The following is an 11,123-nucleotide window of genomic DNA, read 5'->3' as shown; positions in this document are numbered from 1 at the left end:
TTCCATTCAAGTTCATTCGAATGGGGTCCATTCCATGCCATGCCATGCCATGCCATTCCATGCCATTCCATTCCATTCCATTAAATTCCATACCATTCCATTCCATTCCATTCCATTCCATTCCATTCCATTAAAATACAACGTTCCATCCAGTTCATTACAATCCATTGCATTCCATTCCATTCGATTCCATTCTTTCCCTGCCATGCAATTCCATTCGATTCCATTCCACTCCATTCCATTAAATTTCATTGCAATGTGGTCCATTCCATTCGAATCCCTGCCATTCCATACCATTCCATTCCATTGCATTCCATTCCATTCCATTCCACACCATTCCATTCCATTCCATTCCATTCCATTCCAATGTTCAATCCATTTCATTACAATCCATTGCATTCCATTCCATTCGATTCCATTCCTTTCCCTGCCGTGCAATTCCATTCAATTCCATTCCACTCCATTCCATTCAATTCCATTCTATTTCATTCGATTCCCTTCTATTCGAATCCATTGCGTTCTCTAAAATTCCATTCCGTGTGTTTCTTGCCCATTCCATCCCATTTCATTTGATTCCATTCCAATCCATTCCCTTTGATTGCATTCCATTCAAGTTCATTCCAATGGGGTCCATTCCATGCCATGCTATGCCATGCCATTCCATTCCATTCCATTCCATTCCATTCCATTCCATTCCATTCCATTCCATTCCATTCAATTCCATTAAATTCCATTCCATTCCATTCAATTCCATTCCATTCCATTGCACTCCATGTTCTATCGAGTTCATTACAATCCATTGCATTCCATTCCATTTGATTCCATTCCTTTCCCGGCCATACAATTACATTCGATTCCATTCCACTCCACTCCATTCAATTCCATTCTATTTCATTCGATTGCCTTCTATTCGAATCCATTGCATTCTATAAAATTCCATTCAATTTGTTTCTATCCCATTCCTTTCCATTTCATTTGATTCCATTCCATTCCATTCCATTTGATTGCATTCCATTAAATTTCATTCAAATGGTGTCCATTCCATTCGATTCCATGCCATTCCATTCCATTCCATTGCATTCCATTCCATTTCATTCCATTCCATTCCAATGTTCTATCCACTTCATTACAATCCATTGCATTCCATTCAATTCGATTCCATTCCTCTCCATGCCATGCAATTCCAATCGATTCCATTCCACTCCATTCCATTCAATTCCATTCTATTTCATTCGATTCCCTTCCATTCGTATCCATTGCATTCCATCAAATTCCATTCTGATTGTTTCTAGCCCATTCCATTCCATTTCATTTGATTACATTCTTTCCACTCCCTTTGACTGCATTCCATTCAAGTTCATTCCAGTGGGGTCCACTCCATGCCATGCCATGCCATGCCATTCCATGCCATTCCATTCCATTCCATTAAATTCCATACCATTCCATTCCATTCCATTCCATTCCATTCCATTCCATTCCATTCCATTCCATTCCATTCCATAAGTTCTATCCAGTTCGCTACAATCCTTTGCATTCCATTCCATTCGTTTCCATTCTTTCCCTGCCATGCAATTCCATTCGATTCCATTCCACTCCATTCCATTCAAATCCATTCTATTTCATTCGATTACCTTCTATTCAAATCCATTGCATTCTATAAAATTCCATTCCGTTTGTTTCTAGCCCATTCCATTCTATTTCGTTTGCTTCCATTCCATTTTATTCCCTTTGATTGCATTCCATTCAAGTTCATTCCAATGGGGTCCTTTTGACTAAATTCCATTCCATTCCATTCCATTCCATTCCATTCCACTCCATTCCATTCCATTCCATTAAATTCCATTCCATTCCATTCCATTCCACTCCATTCCATTCCATTCCATTCCATTCCATTCCATTCCATTCCATGTTCTATCCAGTTCATTACAATCCATTGCATTCCATTCCATTCCATTCCATTCCATTCCATGTTCTATCCAGTTCATTACAATCCATTGCATTCCATTCCATTCGATTCCATTCCTTTCCCTGCCATGCAATTCCATTCGATTCCATTCCACTCCATTCCATTCAATTCCATTCTATTTCATTCGATTCCCTTCTTTTCGATTCCATTGCATCCTATAAAATTCCAGTCCGTTTGTTTCTAGCCCATTCCTTTCCATTACATTTGATTCCATTCCATTCCATTCCCTTTGATTGCATTCCATTCAATTTCATTCCAATGGGGTCCATGCCATTCGAATGCATGCCATTCCATTCCATTCCATTCCATTCCATTTCATTCCATTACATTCCAATGTTCTATCCAGTTCATTACAATCCATTGCATTACATTCTATTCGATTCCATTCCATTCCCTGCCATGCATATCGATTTGATTCCATTCCACTCCATTCCATTCAATTCCATTCTATTTCATTCGATTCCCTTCTATTCGAATCCATTGCATTCTATAAAATTCCATTCCGTTTGTTTCTAACCCATTCCATTCCATTTCATTGGATTCCATTCCATTCCATTCCCTTTGATTGCATTCCATTCAAGTTCATTCCAATGGGGTCCATTCGACTCCATTCCATTCCATTCCATTCCATTCCATTCCATTCCATTCCATTCCATTCCATTCCATTCCATTCCATATTTTCTATCCAGTTCATTACAATCCATTGCATTCCATTCCATTCGATTCCATTCCTTTCCCTGCCATGCAATTCCAATCGATTCCATTCCACTCCATTCTATTCAATTCCATTTTATTTCATTCGATTCCCTTCTATTCGAATCCATTGCATTCTATAAAATTCCATTCCGTTTGTTTCTAGACCATTCAATTCCATTTCATTTGATTCCATTCCATTCCATTCCCTTTGATTGCATTCCATTCAAGTTCATTCCAATGGGTTCCATTCCATGCCATGCCATGCCATGCCATTCCATGCCATTCCATTCCATTCCATTCCATTCCATTAAATTCCATTCCATTCCAATGTTCCATCCAGTTCATTACAATCCATTGCATTCCATTCCATTCGATTCCATTCTTTCCCTGCCATGCAATTCCTTTCGATTCCATTCCACTTCATTCCATTCAATCCCATTCTATTTCATTCGATTCCTTTCTATTCGAATCCATTGCATTCTATAAAATTCCATTCCGTTTGTTTCTAGCCCATTCCATTCCATTTCGTTTGATTCCTTTCCATTCCATTCCCTTTGATTGCATTCCATTCAGGTTCATTCCTATGGGGTCCATTCGACTCCATTCCATTCCATTCCATTCCATTCCATTCCATTCCATTCCATGTTCTATCCAGTTCATTACAATCCATTGCATTCCATTCCATACGATTCCATTCCTTTCCCGGCCATGCATACCTGTCGATTCCATTCCACTCCATTCCATTCAATTCCAGTCTATTTCATTCGGTCCCCTTCTATTCGAATCCATTGCATTCTATAAAATTCCATTCCGTTTGTTTCTAGCCCATTCCTTTCCATTTCATTTGATTCCATTCCATTCCATTCCCTTTGATTGCATTCCATTCAATTTCATTCCAATGGGGTCCATTCCATTCGATGCCATGCCATTCCATGCCATTCCATTCCATTCCATTCCATTCCATTCCATTCCATTCCATTCCATTTCATTCCTTTCCATTCCAATGTTCTATCCAGTTCATTACAATCCATTGCATTCCATTCCAGTCGATTCCACTCCTTTGCCTACCGTGCAATTCCATTCAATTCCATTCCACTCCATTCCATTCAATTCCATTCTATTTCATTCGATTCCCTTCTATTCGCATCCATTGCATTCTATAAAATTCCATTCCGTTTGTTTCTAGCCCATTCAATTCCATTTCATTTGATTGCATTCCATTCCATTCTCTTTGATTGCATTCCATTCAAGTTCATTCCAATGGGGTCCATTCGACTCCATTCCATTCCATTCCATTCCATTCCATTCCATTCCATTCCATTCCATTCCATTTCATTCCATTCCATTCCAATGTTCTATCCACTTCATTACAATCTATTGCATTCCATTCAGTTCGATTCCATTCCTTTCCATGCCATGCAATTCCAATCAATTCCATTCCACTCCATTCCATTCAATTCCATTCTATTTCATTCGATTCCCTTCCATTCGAATCCATTGCTTTCCATCAAATTCCATTCTGTTTGTTTCTAGCCCATTCCATTCCATTTCATTTGATTCCATTCTTTCCACTCCCTTTGACTGCATTCCATTCAAGTTCATTCCAATGGGGTCCATTCCATGCCATGCCATGCCATGCCATTCCATGCCATTCCATTCCATTCCTTTAAATTCCATACCATTCCATTCCATTCCATTCCATTCCATTCCATTCCATTCCATTCCATTCCATTTCATTCCATTACATTCCAATGTTCTATCCAGTTCAATACAATCCATTGCATTCCATTCCATTCGATTCCATTCCTTTCCTGGCCGTGCAATTCCATTCAATTCCATTCCACTCCATTACATTCAATTCTATTCTATTTAATTCGATTCCCTTCTATTCGAATCCTTTGCATTCTATAAAATTCCATTCCGTTTGTTCTAGCACATTACATTCCATTTCATTTGATTCTATTCCATTCCATTCCCTTTGATTGCATTCCATTCAAGTTCATTCCAATAGGGTCTATTCCATGCCATGCCATGCCATACCATTCCATGCCATTCCATTCCATTCCATTCCATTCCGTTCCATTCCATTCCAATGTTCCATCCAGTTCATTACACTCCATTGCATTGCATTCCATTCGATTCCATTCCTTTCCCTGCCATGCAAATCGATTCGTATCCATTCCACTCCATTCCATTCAATTCCATTCTATTTCATTCGATTCCCTTCTATTCGAATCCATTGCATTCTATAAAATTCCATTCCGTTTGTTTCTAACCCATTCCATTCCATTTCATTGGATTCCATTCCATTCCAATCCCTTTGATTGCATTCCATTCAAGTTCATTCCAATGAGGTCCATTCGACTCCATTCCTTTCCATTCCATTCCATTCCATTCCATTCCATTCCATTCCATTCCATTCCATTCCATATGTTCTATGCAGTTCATTACAATCCATTGCATTCCATTCCATTCGATTCCATTCCTTTCCCTGCCATGCAATTCCAATCGATTCCATTCCACTCCATTCCATTCAATTCCATTTTATTTCATTCTATTCCCTTCTATTCGAATCCATTGCATTCTATAAAATTCCATTCAATTTGTTTCTAGCCCATTCCATTCCATTTCATTTGATTCCATTCCATTCCATTCCCTTTGATTGCATTCCATTCAATTTCATTCCAATGGGGTCCCTTCCATTCGATTTCATGCCATTCCATGCCATTCCATTAAATTGCATTCCTTTCCATTCCATTCCATTCCATTCCATTCCATTTAATTCCATTTAAATCCTTTCCATTCCAATGTACTATCTAGTTCATTACAATCCATTGCATTCCATTCCATTCGATTCCATTCCTTTCCCTGCCGTGCAATTCCATTCAATTCCATTCCACACCATTCCATTCAATTCCATTCTATTTCATTCGATTCCCTTCTATTCGCATCCATTGCATTCTATAAAATTCCATTCCGTTTGTTTCTAGCCCATTCCATTCCATTTCATTTGATTCCATTCCATTCCATTCTCTTTGATTGCATTCTATTCAAGTTCATTCCAATGGGGTCCATTCCATGCCATGCCATGCCGTGCCATTCCATGCCATTCCATTCCTTTCCATTCCATTCCATTCCATTCCTTTCCATTCCATTCCATTCCTTTCCAATGTTCCATCCAGTTCATTACAATCCATTGCATTCCATTCCATTCGATTCCATTCTTTCCCTGCCATGCAATTCGATTCGATTCCATTCCACTCCATTCCATTCAATTCCGTTCTATTTCATTCGATTCCCTTCTATTCGAATCCATTGCACTCTATAAAATTCCATTCCGTTTGTTTCTAGCCCATTCCATTCCATTTCATTTGATTCCATTCTGTTTGATTGCATTCCATTCAAGTTCATTCCAATGGGGTCCATTCGACTCCATTCCATACCATTCCATTCCTTTCCATTCCATTCCATTCCATTCCATTCCATTCCATGCCATTCCATTCCATTCCATTCCATTCCATTCCATTTCATTCCATTCCATTCCCATGTTCTATCCAGTCCATTACAATCCATTGCGTTCCATTCCATTCGATTCCATTCCTTTCCCTGCCGTGCAATTCCATTCAAATCCATTCCACTCCATTCCATTCAATTCCTTTCTATTTCATTCGATTCCCTTCTATTCGAATCCATTAAATTCTATGAAATTCCATTCCGTTTGTTCTAGCACATTCCATTCCATTTCATTTGACTCCATTCCATTCCATTCCCTTTGATTGCATTCCATTCAAGTTCATTCCAATAGGGTTCATTCCATGCCATGCCATGCCATGCCATTCCATGCCATTCCATTCCATTCCATTCCATTCCATTCCATTCCATTCCAATGTTCCATCCAGTTCATTACAATCCATTGCATTCCGTTCCATTCGATTCCGTTCCTTTCCCTGCCATGCAATTCGATTCAATTCCATTCCCCTCCATTCCATTCAATTCCATTCTATTTCATTCGATTCCCTTCTATTCGAATCCACTGCATTCTATAAAATTCCATTCCGTTTGTTCTAGCACATTCCATTCCATTTCATTTGATTCCATTCCATTCCATTAACTTTGATTGCATTCCATTCAAGTTCATTCCAATGGTGTCCATTCCATGCCATGCCATGCCATGCCATTCCATGCCATTCCATTCCATTCCATTCCATTCCATTCCATTCCATTCCATTCCATTCCATTCCATTCTATTCCATTCCATTCCAATGTTCCATACAGTTCATTACAATCCATTGCATTCCGTTCCATTCGATTCCGTTCCTTTCCCTGCCATGCAATTCTTTTCGATTCCATTCCACTCCATTCCATTCAATTCCATTCTATTTCATTCGATTCCCTTCTATTCGAATCCATTGCATTCTGTAAAATTCCATTCCGTTTGTTTCTAGCCCATTCAATTCCACTTCATTTGATTCCATTCCATTCCATTCCATTTGATTGCATTCCATTCAAGTTAATTCCAATGGGGTCCATTCGACTCCACTCCATTCCATTCCATTCCATTCCATTCCATTCCATTCCATTCCATTCCATTCCATATGTTCTATCCAGTTCATTACAATCCATTGCAATCCATTCCATTCGATTCCATTCCTTTCCCTGCCCAGCAATTCCAATCGATTCCATTCCACTCCATTCCATTCAAATCCATTCTATTTCATTCGATTCCATTCTATTCGAATCCATTGCTTTCCATAAAATTCGATTCTGTTTGTTTCTAGTCCATACCATTCCATTTCATTTGATTCCATTCTTTCCATTCCCTTTGATTGCATTCCATTCAAGTTCATTCCAATGGGGTCCATTCCATGCCATGCCATGCCATGCCATTCCATGCCATTCCATTCCATTCCATTAAATTCCATTCCATTCCATTCCATTTCATTCCATTCCATTTCATTCCATTCCATATGTTCTATCCATTTCGTTACAATCCACTGCATTCCATTCCATTCCATTCCATTCCTTTCCCTGCCATGCAATTCCAATCGATTCCATTCCACTCCATTCCATTCAATTCCATTCTATTTCATTCGATTCCCTTCTGTTCGAATCCTTTGCATTCTATAAAATTCCATTCCGTTTGTTTCTAGCCCATTCCATTCCATTTCGTTTGATTCCATTACATTCCATTCCATTTGATTGCATTCCATTCAAGTTCATTCCAATGGGGTCCATTCGACTCCATTCCATTCCATTCCATTCCATTCCATTCCTTTCCGTTCCATTCCATTCCATTCCATGTTCTATCCAGTTCATTACAATCCATTGCATTCCATTCCATTCGATTCCATTCCTTTCCCGGCCATGCAATTCCATTCGATTCCGTTCCACTCCATTCCATTCAATTCCATTCTATTTCTTTCGATTCCCTTCTATTCGAATCCATAGCATTCTATAAAATTCCATTCCGTTTGTTTCTAGCCAATTCCTTTCCATTTCATTTGATTCCATTCCATTCCATTCCCTTTGATTGCATTCCATTCAATTTCATTCAATGGGGTCCTTTCTAGTCGATTCCATGCCATTCCATGCCATTCCATGCCATTGCATTCCATTCCATTCCATTCCATTCCATTTCATTCCATTCCATTCCAATGTTCCATCCAGTTCGTTACAATCCATTGCATTCCGTTCCATTCGATTCCGTTCCTTTCCCTGCCATGCAATTCGATTCGATTCCATTCCTCTCCATTCCATTCAATTCCATTCTATTTCATTTGATTCCCTTCTATTCGAATCCATTGCATTCTATAAAATTCCATTCCGTTTGTTCTAGCACATTCCATTCCATTTCATTTGATTCCATTCCATTCCATTCCCTTTGATTGCATTCCATTCAAGTTCATTCCAATGGGGTCCATTCCATGCCATGCCATGCCATGCCATTCCATGCCATTCCATTCCATTCCATTCCATTCCATTCCATTCCATTCCATTCCATTCCATTCTATTCTATTCCATATGATCTATCCAGTTCATTACAATCCATTGCATTCCATTCCATTCGATTCCATTCCTTTCCCTGCCAAGCAATTCCAATCGATTCCATTCCACTCCATTCCATTCACTTCCATTCTATTTCATTCGATTCCCTTCTATTCGAATCCATTGCATCCTATAAAATTCCAATCCGTTTGTTTCTAGCCCATTCTATTCCATTTAATTTGATTCCAATCCATTATATTCCCTTTGATTGCATTCAATTCAAGTTCATTCCATTGGGGTCCATTCCATGCCATTCCATGCCATGCCGTTCCATGCCATTCCATTCCATTCCATTCCATTTCATATCATTCCATTCCAATGTTCTATCTAGTTCATTACAATCCATTGCATTCCTTTCCATTCGATTCCATTCCTTTCCCTGCGGTGCAATTCCATTCAATTCCATTCCACTCAATTCCATTCAATTCCATTCTATTTCATTCGATTCCCTTCTATTCAAATCCATTGCATTCTATAAAATTCCATTCCGTTTGTTTCTAGCCCATTGCATTCCATTTCGTTTGATTCCATTCCATTCCATTCCCTTTGATTGCATTCCATTCAAGTTCATTCCAATGGGGTCCATTCCAGTCGATTCCATGCCACTCCATGAAATTCCATGCCATTCCATTCCATTCCATTCCATTCCATTCCATTTCATATCATTCCATTCCAATGTTCTATCCAGTTCATTACAATCCATTGCATTCCTTTCCATTCGATTCCATTCCTTTCCCTGCCGTGCAATTCCATTCAATTCCATTCCACTCAATTCCATTCAATTCCATTCTATTTAATTCGATTCCCTTCTATTCGAATCCATTGCATTCTATAAAATTCCATTCCGTTTGTTCTAGCACATTCCATTCCATTTCATTTGAATCCATTCCATTCCATTCCCTTTGATTGCATTCCATTCAAGTTCATTCCAATGGGGTCCATTCCATGCCATGCCATTCCATGCCATTCCATGCCATTCCATTCCATTCCATTAAATTCCATTCCATTCCATTCCATTCCATTCCATTCCATAAGTGCTATCCAGTTCGTTACAATCCACTGCATTCCATTCCATGCGATTCCATTCCATTCCCTGCCATGCAATTCCAATCGATTCCATTCCACTCCATTCCATTCAATTCCATTCTATTTCATTCGATTCCCTTCTATTCGAATCCACTGCATTCTATAAAATTCCATTCCGTTTGTTTCTAGCCCATTCCATTCCATTTCATTTGATTCCATTCCATTCAATTCCCTTTGATTGCATTCCATTCAAATTCATTCCAATGGGTCAATTCCATGCCATGCCGTGCCATGCCATGCCATTCCGTGCCATTCCATTCCATTCCATTCCATTCCATTCCATTCCATTCCATTCCATTCCATTCCAAAGTTCCATCCAGTTCATTGCAATCCATTGCATTCCATTCCATTCGATTCCATTATTTCCCTGCCAAGCAATTCCATTCGATTCCATTCCACTCCATTCCATGCAATTCCATTCTATTTCATTCGATTCCCTTCTATTCGAATCCTTTGCATTCTGTAAAATTCCATTCCGTTTGTTTCTAGCCCATTCCATTCCATTTCATTTGATTCCATTCCGTTTGATTGCATTCCATTCAAGTTCATTACAATGGCTTCCATTCGACTCCATTCCATACCATTCCATTCCATTCCATTCCATTCCATTCCATTCCATTCCATTCTATTCCATATGTTCTATCCAGTTCATTACAATCCATTGCATTCCATTCCATTCGATTCCATTTCTTTCCCTGCCAAGCAATTCCAATCGATTCCATTCCACTCCATTCCTTTCAATTCCACTCTATTTCATTCGATTCCCTTCTATTCGAATCCATTGCATTCTATAAAATTCCATTCCGTTTGTTTCTAACCCATTCTATTCCATTTAATTTGATTCCATTCCTTTATATTCCCTTTGATTGAATTCAATTCAAGTTCATTCCAATGGGGTCCATTCCATGCCATGCCATGCCATGCCATTCCATGCCATTCCATTCCATTCCATTCCATTCCATTCCATTCCATTCCAATGTTCCATCCAGTTCATTACAATCTATTGCATTCCATTCCATTCGATTCCATTCTTTCCCTGCCATGCAATTCCATTCGATTCCATTCCACTCCATTCCATTCAATTCCATTCTATTTCATTCGATTCCCTTCTATTCGAATCCATTGCATTCTATAAAATTCCATTCCGTTTGTTTCTAGCCCATTCCATTCCGTTTCGTTTGATTCCATTCCATTCCATTCCCTTTGATTGCATTCCATTCAAGTTCATTCCAATGGGGTCCATTCCAGTCGATTCCATGCCATTCCATGCCATTCCATGCCATTCCATTCCATTCCATTCCATTCCATTCCATTTCATTCCATTCCATTC

This window comes from Gorilla gorilla, chromosome Y (genome assembly GCF_029281585.2).
Source record: "Gorilla gorilla gorilla isolate KB3781 chromosome Y, NHGRI_mGorGor1-v2.1_pri, whole genome shotgun sequence".
Taxonomy (NCBI): Eukaryota; Metazoa; Chordata; class Mammalia; order Primates; family Hominidae; genus Gorilla; species Gorilla gorilla.
The sequence above is the reverse complement of the archived record's forward strand: the minus strand, read 5'-3'. Positions refer to the sequence as shown.